Source organism: Thalia democratica, chromosome 5 (assembly GCF_965202585.1).
Source record: "Thalia democratica chromosome 5, ktThaDemo2.hap1.1, whole genome shotgun sequence".
Taxonomy (NCBI): domain Eukaryota; kingdom Metazoa; phylum Chordata; class Thaliacea; order Salpida; family Salpidae; genus Thalia; species Thalia democratica.
The window spans coordinates 52832648-52843127 of NC_139169.1; positions in this window are offsets into that span (position 1 = coordinate 52832648).

The following is a 10480-nucleotide window of genomic DNA, read 5'->3' on the forward strand; positions in this document are numbered from 1 at the left end:
TGAACCAACAGGTTTAATGGCCATAAAAACAGATTGTTCTATTTCTTTAATATAAACCAACTTTTTTTTTAGGAAATCAATAATTGATTTCTCTATTTTATTTAAGTTGTCAAATTTACTGGCCGGTCCCAACTTTACAAACTTTGTTGAATCATCTAAAATTTTGTTCATTTTATCTAAGTATTCAGTTTTATCCAATAAAACAACACCTGAGCCTTTATCAGGTTTTGCTATGACGATTTTATCGTTCTTTTTGATAGTATTAACTGTGTTTACTATTTCTTTTATATTGATAAACTGACTTTTTTCCGGTATTGTTTTAGTATAATTGTTGGCTATAGCTACTAAGTTAGCTTTAAATGTATTGAAATCATTGCCATTCTTAGTTTTAAGGCCACTAACCTGATTAAGAAAGCTTTCAAACCCTAAATAAGTCAGTTCTTTATTTACTTTCTTTGTAGGAATAGCAAAGTTCAGTCCGTAGGATAATGCATTTAAATCCTTCTCTTCTAAAGTATAAGAAGACAGATTTATCACACTATGTTTAGGGTAAGATTTAAGTTCCAATTTAAGTTTGCATACTCAATATTTATATAAAGTCTATTAAACATCACCTTGTAAAAACTTTAAAAAATCTTAAGTATGGTTGCCACAGATCAAGCTGAGACAAATTTCCTGACTTTTTTCTGACTTTTTACCAAAATTTTCCTGACTTTTCTAAATCAAACTCTAAAATTAAACTTATTCTAAAATATATAACTTAACTTTTGAAACTATATAAGGCTTTCAATCTGATTTTAATACAGGTTAAAACAATAGTTTTTTTTGCTGAATTCGATCATCAAACTTCCATTACATCACTTGAACCATCTGTGTATGATTGATGTATTTGCAACAAACAGCTCTATCAGCAAAATACTTGTATTATTATTACCTTATAAACACAGCTTGTCTAAAAAAAGACACAAATTTTTAGCCTTTCCTAGCATAAATGTATCTGAATAAACCAAACGACATATAAGAACTTTTAAAATTAAAACCTTGAACTTGTAAAGAACTTTAACAACTAAAATTTTAAAACAATAACGTACTTGTTCAATATGTTAATAGAAAAATTTTGCAGTTTTATAAAGGATATTTTATCAATTTATAAGAGATGAAGGCATTGGAAATTAAATAATTGTTTAAATTTCTCGGAAAATTTTGGAATTTTATTCTGACTTTAAAGGATTTTTAATTAATTTTTACAGTTTGAAGGCTTTGGAAAATAAAGAAGTTTTGTAAATTTAAACTGACAAAATCTGACTTTTTAAAAATGTTTATCAAATTTCCTGACTTTTCTTGACTTTTTTTCAAAACCCCCCATTTTTTCCTGACTTTTGTTTTTTTTTTAATTTTTCCTTTCTTTTCCTGACCATGTGGCAACCCTTCTTAAGCTATAAGTTTAAAAAAAAGTATTAAAAAATTTAGAATAAGCATGCTTAGTTTAAAGTAAGAGTCTGCAGCACCACACCAAGCAGATATGCAATATCGGATATGCAAATAAAACAAACTTTTATATACCATTTAAAGTTTTATTGTGTCAAGATAATACCTTGGTTCTGACAATACATAACAACTCCTAGAAAAAGTACTACAAAACAATTAGTCAAACAATTATGACTGTCTTGTTTATAAGAGGAATTTTACACTCACTCACAAAACATATAAAAGTGCTAAAATTTTATTGTTGCCAAAATCACAAGAATATTTCTAATTGCACTTTTAAGTCTTAAAATGCTAAAACTCACATTTGATATGAAAACAATGTTTAAATAATTAAGTTTTATACATTTCTAAGTTTTTCGATGATTTTTCTCTAAATTGTCAAATTTTAGATTATACCTGGAAACCCTGCCTAATGCAAAATTCTAAATAAACTCATATCTTAATAAACTACTAATAACAAAATAATAAATATTTTCAAACTTATTTAAGATGTTCAAAAATATTCATAATTTTTACTGACAAATTATGACATTTTGCAATTTTTCCAAAACAATTGATTTATCCTGACATGTATAAAACCTGGTCATAATTGTAAAAAAATAAGTAAGGGTATACTTAAATCACTAAAATTACTAAAAACATTGCTGATATTTAATTTATCAACCTCTAAAACATAGACATGCCAGTAAAAAAGTTTTTAAAAATCTTGTGATATCTTGTTTCTAGTTTGTTGTGTTCTGTTTGTTAGTATTTTTGTTGTTTTTGCAGAAATAAATCAAAAATTTGTTTTTTCTTACTTGCTTTTGACTACTTTATGAATAAGTTTTAGAAGCCTTAATTTAGTCTTATGCACTTTAAAAGTTTAGTTTGAGCATTAGGGGGTCTGATATTTTTTTTACAAAAACTTATACTGGTCATTATATGAAAGCTTAATGTATAAGCTTTAAGACTGTTTTTATAAAATATAAAAACTTTATTCAACTTTTAAGATGTCAACCTTTTTGTAAAAAGTTTCCATTGAAACATATGGAATGCAATTTCTTTAATTATCAATCTTCTTGGAAATTTAAAAATTAATTAAAATTTCACTAAAATTTTCTATAAATTTCCAAACTCCTATGTTTAAATCAAGGGGTATACAAACTAAAATTTCACTGCTATTTATTTTCATTAAATAAATATGTTGTTATATGTTTAGTTAGTAAGTTCATAACTTATTTTATGGTTCCTTTGGTTTTAAATTATTTTAATTTTATACAGTATAACTTCTTTAAAATATGATAGTGTTGAATTATTACTTGTAGATTAAGTTTTTGTTTTCAAAAAAACAAAACTGAATTCAGGTTTTTGGCTAAAAAGTGCTTATCATATCAGACAATACTTACCTAGGAAGTGCCTACTTAGGTAGCAGGTTACTGTATTTGAATTAACTTAAAATTTCTTTCTGCAGTAATTTTTGAAAACAAAAATAACAAGTTAAATGGACATTATAAAAAAAAAATTATTACTAGGATGATGTTGCACCAATATCAAGCTGAAATTATATTATATTAAAGGTTTTTTTTAACAGTAATTTTAAGCTAAAAATAAATGTTTTAAGCTTAATATGGTTAAGCTAAAAAGATACTTTGTTTTAAACAAGCTATAAAACAAGTTAAATGATACACATTATAAATACATTGTAAGAATAAAATTTATTTATTATAAGCTTAAGTATTAATTTGATTTCATTTTACAATTCTGTAATTGATGTAAATTATTGTATTAATATAATTTTTTTTTTCTAAGGTAGAAAAACATCAGAAAATACTCACTCTCCCCTCTGCAACAATAAACGTTTTCTGAAGGTCAAGCAAGTGAGTTTGAGCTCATCACATGTTATTCCACCTGCCCTATCTTTAAAAATACTAAGAAAAAAGAAATTACCTTTTAACTAAAAACAAAAATAAAATTTCTATGTAATAAAAAAAAGTTTTAGCTAACTGAATTAAAAACTAATCCTAACCCTTTATTGAAAAAACCTCTGGTGACACGTCATTTGGCAAACACTCACAAGGTTAAAATCTCAACACAAAAAACCACAAAGTGTGGGAAAATCATGAACCTCAAATCCCCAAGTAAGTATTTGCCGACGCTACAACAAAAAACACACCAACAATCCAATCATGTGATCACTGCCACCAGTGTGAACTCACAATCAGCTGTTGTAAACTGAAATAAACCAATATCTAATTTCAAGTATTTAGTTCTAAAAAATAAAAATAAAAACTAACTAGAATAAAGAAACACTGTAAGTAGGAAAATAAGAAACTATTTGTATTGAAAAAAATAACATATATACATATATATCAACAATAAAGTCAATAAAAAATAAGAGTTTTAAAAATTTGTTAGTATTAACTTTGTACAAGACTTAAAAAATATATTAAAAAAATTAAAAAATAAGAATAAGTTAATAAAAAATAAACAAATAAAATAAATGAAAAAATAATAAATAATAAAATACTAAATAAATAAAAAAAATAAATAAAAAAAATTAAACTTTTAAAATAAATAATTAAAAAATAAATAAAAACTTTGTATTAAATTTATACTTTTACCTCTAATTTCTAATAAAAATATAAATAAAATGAATTATCTTAAATCTAACACAATAACAAAATTAAAACAAGTAAAACAACTTAGCAATAAACAAAATTTATTACAATAATTTATAACAATCGCTCTTTCATTACCAGGACATTCATAAAAATAAAGATCCACACATTACAATCTGGTCCCAAATAAAATGAATCAAATTTCAACACAAACAAACATACATGTAGAAGCACTCTAGATCTACTCCATGTAGTTATTCAACAAAAAGTTTTTATCTCTAAATTTAAAAAGATCTTTTTTTAAGTTTTTTAAAGTTTCAGGGACACTAGACCAAAACTTGGGACCCAAATACCTAAAGCATTTTAGGCCAAGTCTTGTTCTAGGTCTTTCAGTTATAAAATTCATTTTCTTTGAAAATCTTGTATTGTAAGAGTGAAAAGAGCTAGCAAGTGTAAATCTATTGTGTTCTACATCAAACCCTGTTATAGTATTACGCATCAACTTACAAATTTGCAATTTATACACATCCTTTAATTTTAGCACACCAGTTTTTTTAAACAAAGGGTTTGTTGTGGTCAAAGCAGGCACACAACAAACATACCTGATCACTCTTTTTTGCATACAAACAATTGGTTTTAAATAACAGTCAGCAGCACTACCCCAAACAGATATACAATATTGGATATGCGAATAAAACAAACTATAATATACCATTTTAAGTGTAAATGTGTCCAAGTAATATCTCAATTTTGACAAAACATAACAACTCCTAGACAATTTCGATTTCAGAGAACTCAAATGTTTCTTCCAATTCAGCTTATCATCCAAAACCACACCTAAGTATTTTATACTATCACTCTGCTCAATAAGAAAACCATTAAGGGCATAGGGGGGTAAACACCTTTTTTGGTTTTTGATCTTATTTTATATAGTTTTGACTAAGCTACAAGATGCTTTTTACAGATTTAAAAAAATCAAATAATTTTTTAGCAATAGCTGGTCAAAGCCGAAGGCAACAATAGGATCCTTATGGGAGGCGCAAACTAAAACGGCAAATAACTAGAAATCACTAAAAATCTATCTCCTCCTACGTTTTTTGAGATAACTACCTCAAATTTTTAGGAAATGTTCCTTGCAGTATTTATAAAATTCTGTCAGAAGGAATTTTAAAAAAAATTATAAAAAAAAAAATTTATAATAAAAAAACAAAAAAAAAACTGTATTTATTTTTAAATTCCTTCCGACAGAATTTTCTAAATATATCAAGAAACACTTCCTGAAAGGGTAGTTATCTCAAATAAAATAGGAGAATATAGATTTTTAGTGAAATAGTCTATTTTGCGGTTTTAGTTTGCGCCTCCCATAAGGAACCTATTGTTGGCTCCAACTTTGACCGGCTATATCTCAAAAATTGTTTTAAATTTTTTAAATCTGTAAAAAGCATCTTAAAGCTTAGTAAAAACCTAATAAAATAAAATCAAAAACCAAAAAAGGGTGTTTACCCCCCCCCCTATGCCCTTAACCTTAACACTAAATTCACAATTTTTTGAATTTTTATTAAAAAGCAAAAATTTAGTTTTTGAATAATTAAAAAAAAGTTTATTAGCACGCAACCATTTATCAACTTTAACCAACTCCTTATTAATAGTTTCATTTAAATACTCAGGATCACTGTGTTGGTAGCTCAAGCAGGTATCATCAGCAAACAATCTCATATTTATCTCAGTAGAGGAAAAAATATCATTTATATACACAAGAAACAACAAAGGACCCAAACAGGAACCTTATGGTATTCCAACATTCACAATTTCACGCTCAGACACAACATTATTTATGACATTATTTATGACTTCTATATTTTAATTAATCTTTAAGTAAATTCAACATTGAACCTTTTATATAATAATTTTTAAGTCTAGATATTAGAATTTTATGATTAACCGTGTTAAATGCTTTAGCCAAATCCAAAAATACAGAGCAATTTATTAATTTTCTCTCACCAACCTCAATTAACTCATCAACAATCTGATTCACAGCTAGTCAGTTGTACTATTCTCTCTAAACCCATACTGTTTTTCATGTAGCACCTAATTCAACAAAAGGAATTTATTTTTTCAATCTCTCACACACTACAAACTCAAAAATTTTCGAAAATGGGGATAAAAGAGATATAGGTCTGTAATTATTAATGTCATTTTTTTACCAGATTTATAGATAGGAATTACCTCAGCAAATTTAAGCGACTCAGGAAACACACCATACTCAACACATTTATTATACAATTTAGAAAGATAAGGAGAAATTATTTTTGCACTAAGCTTCACAAAATGAATATTAGGGACATCAGAACGCACACTTTTATTTGGATTTAAAGTTTTAATATAATTCAGAATCTCATTATCAGAAATTTCATTAAAGACAAAATCATTTTTAACTGAATCAGACAAATACTCATCATTCTTTACATCAACAACATTTTTTTTTAACAAATTGTCAGCAATATTTACAAATTTTTTATTCATTAGATTGCCTACACATTTTGGGTCATTCACAATTTCACCACACTCATCAAGCACACCTTTAATTTTACAACTAGAAGTAGATTTAGTGGAAACAATATTATTTACAATTTTTCATAATTTTTTACTATTTTGTTTATTCTTTTTAACTAGTTGTTTAAAATAAAGTCTCTTGGAACATTCTATTACTCTGTTAAGTATATTTCAATATTTTTTAAAACAAACAGAAAAAATTTTTGTTTTATCTTTAATGGCAAATTTAAACATTAAGTTTTTAAAGTTTATTGAGATTATTATACCTTTTGTTATCCATGGTTTAGATTTTAGTTTTTGTTCTTTTTTACTTAATATTTTGACTGGAGCATGATCAAATACCGTCCCACTAAAAATACTCTCAAACTCACCCCAACATTTATTAACATCTTCACAATTTTCAGCACACAGGTTCATACATCTCAATTTCACACTCAAGTCATTCAGAATAGCTCCAACTTCAAACTTGCTGAAGTCCTGAAAGGACCTCAGATCACAATATTCATTTTTGGACTTTTTGCATTTAATTTCACAGATAACAGGAATATGATCAGATATATCATAATCCACAACATTGACATTTAGCTTTTCACAATCAAAACTAGAATAGACATGATCAATAAAAGAACTAGACAAATAATCAGCAGAATGCCTAGTTGGCAAATAAACAAATTGCAAAGCACCAGCACTAGTTTTACAATCCAAATAGTCAAAAGTACACTGATCTCTATTAAACAAGTTTATATTTATATCACCACCAATTATATAATATTTATTCTTTTCATTTAAAAGGTCTAAAACTTTAAGGAAATTTTCTTTAAAAGTATAAATGCAGTGCTTGGATGTCTATATACATTACCGACTACAAAAGATGTATTGTTTTCAAGTTTAATAGAGACTCACAAATCATCTACATCACACTGCTCAAAAGACACCCTTCTAAAACCTCATAAGAGTGGCAAGCTCTAACAAAAAATGCAACACCACCAGATTGATTACTATTAGACAATTTATTTACAAAATCATATCCATACAACTTACCTACAAAAGGTCTCAGATTTGTTAGCCATGTTTCACACACACAAATCACATCAGGCAACCCCTCAGTTACACTCAAAAACTCCTCAATTTTATAAAGATTTGCATGCAAGCTTCTTATATTCATAGAAACAATACTAATACAATTTTTCTTGTTAATTTTCACACTATACAGATCTAAGTAACTCTCATTCTTAATTTCAGAAATACTAAGTTTAACAGATTTATAAAAACAATCATAATCAAAGTTGTTAACATTCTGAAAGGGAAAAACAGACTCCTTACATATTTCACAATAAAACACAGTTGCTTATATTGTAAAATAAAAAGGATTAAAACATTTAAGTTTTATTAGTTTATGAAAAAATAAGTTGAATTTCATTTATATATTTATGAAATACAAATTTTTAGCTTAATTTATGGTCAAAAAAAACATTGAACATAATATAATTTCAGATTGATATTGGTGCGACATCATCCTAGGTAATTATCAAAAAAAAACTATTTATAGTTTTATTTATTTTCACAAACTATTTGAAAACAAAGGTTTATTTTTTAATTCTAAATTTACTTATTTTGTTTAACTATACATATATAATTTGGAAATAACTAGCATTTGTTTTTAATCTGGCTAATATAAAAGAAAATATGGAGATGTACAAATTGTTGAAAGTCATTTTCACTTTAGGGAAGACTTTAAATGAAAAGAGGAAATATATGCAGCATGTCCAATGGAATAGGCCAGGGACGTATTTAAACCCTTAATAGAAATTTAGTCAAAATGCTTTGATTTGAATAAAAAAGAGAGTTTCATAATTTTAAAAAAAAGCAGAACCAAAATATAACTCTATCAAGTTTTTACTTAAAAGTTGAGTATAAATTTTATTTTTAATCTATTTTTGTATTCTAGGTAAGGTGGCTAAAACGCGCGGAGGAGAGCATTCTAACTTTTAATCGACTAGAATGAACATTATTTGCACGAGCGTCACTTTTGCACTAGGGGACACTTTTTCACGGCGACTCTTTTGCACAGAGGGTCACTTTTGCACTGTAACTATTTTCCACGCAGGGTTATTTTTCCACGACAATATTTTTACACGTCGAAACTTTTGCACGACGTTACATTTGCATGGCGACATTTTTACAATGCGTCATTTTCGCACGGCGTTATATTTTTACGGATATACTTATGAACAGCAAAAATTTTAAACGACCGGTTAATTTTGAACGGAGCTTCACTTTTCACGTTTCTAATTTTTATTTTCTTAAATAATATTTAACTATATAAATAAATTAAATAACAAAAAATATAAGCTGCTTTCAAAACTTTTATAAATCGGTAGGCAAATGCTTTTTAATGAAATGTTGCATCATTGATTTTAAGCCTTATTTCTCATGACTGCAGCAAGCTCTAAATATTCTCTTACTATTTAGAGTTCAACAATGAACAATGAAAGTAGTTGCAGCAGTTCAGTGTAAATTAATTATTATTTTATTTTTAACAGATTTATTTACTTTTAGAACATTATTTTTTGAATAAATATTAAAATGTTTGAAGTTATAACATATATATCATAAATCAAAGTTATCAGTAAAATAAATAATAAAATGTTAACAAAAAAAAAATATAGATAAAAGTATTTCATCTGCTTTAATGTTACATATTTAAGTTGCATTTTTTTCCATTGTTTAAATACTGCAGCAGTTCATAACAACAAGCAAACATAAAAAACTAAACATATGATAAAAAATAAGAGCGGTTATTAAAAAAACTGAGATTAAACGCCTTAAGTATTTACTTAATTTTATTTGAGAGTCTAACAAATATAATGGGTGTACGACTATTCGAATTCGGACAATTCAAATTCTTAAAAAGAAATTGAAACGGCCACAAATAAAAAAATAATGTATATTTGTCGAAAGTAAAAACTAAATATGTAGGTCATATTAATATCTACGAGCCTTTTTTTATTTTTGCAAAAAAATAAATATTTTTATAGATATGGCTTTAATAGAGTAAAAAACATAGTTAACTTCAGTAATTTTAAAATATCTTGAAAAATTTTACATTTTGCAAAAAAGAAAAAAGTGGCTTGTAGAGATTAATAAAATCTACATATGTATTTTTTTCAAATTTGTGTTACTTTTTGAGATAAAATCTTTTAAATATTTTTTTAAGAATTTGAATTGTCGGAATTTGAGTTGTCCGAATTTCAATTGTCATGTAACCAAAAATAACATATCATAGCTTTTATACTGTATGCAAAACTCTAAACAAAAATTGATAATGCTTTTATAAGTGAGAAGGCCCATTTTTTTATCCACACAAGCAGGAAATCATTAACTAGTTTTACATTTCATTTAACTTTTTACAAACAGTTAAATAAAATTCAAAATATTTAAAGTGGTCTACCGAGTCCAAAATTTCGGATTCGGCCGAGTTTGAATCCGAGTCTTATTTTGAAATCAGGATTCGGCCAAATCCGAATCCGATTCCAAAAAGGCCGGAATCATCCGATTCCGAATCTTGGATTCGGTAGATCACTAGTTATTATAGTATCGTGATTCGTGAATTACAATAAGATCCAATTTAAATATAGTTATAACTGGTTACTTTAAAATCCTACAAATAGGAGTTAAAAATATTGTAAAGTAAACGATTTAGTAAGTTTTATATGACTAACCAAATAAGTTTGTTAAAATATATTGAAAATACAAAAAAATATGAAGTAATGAAAAAAAATTGAAATTATGTCTAGGATAAAAATCGAAAAATGAGGTAATAAAAATAAGTTAAAATTGTA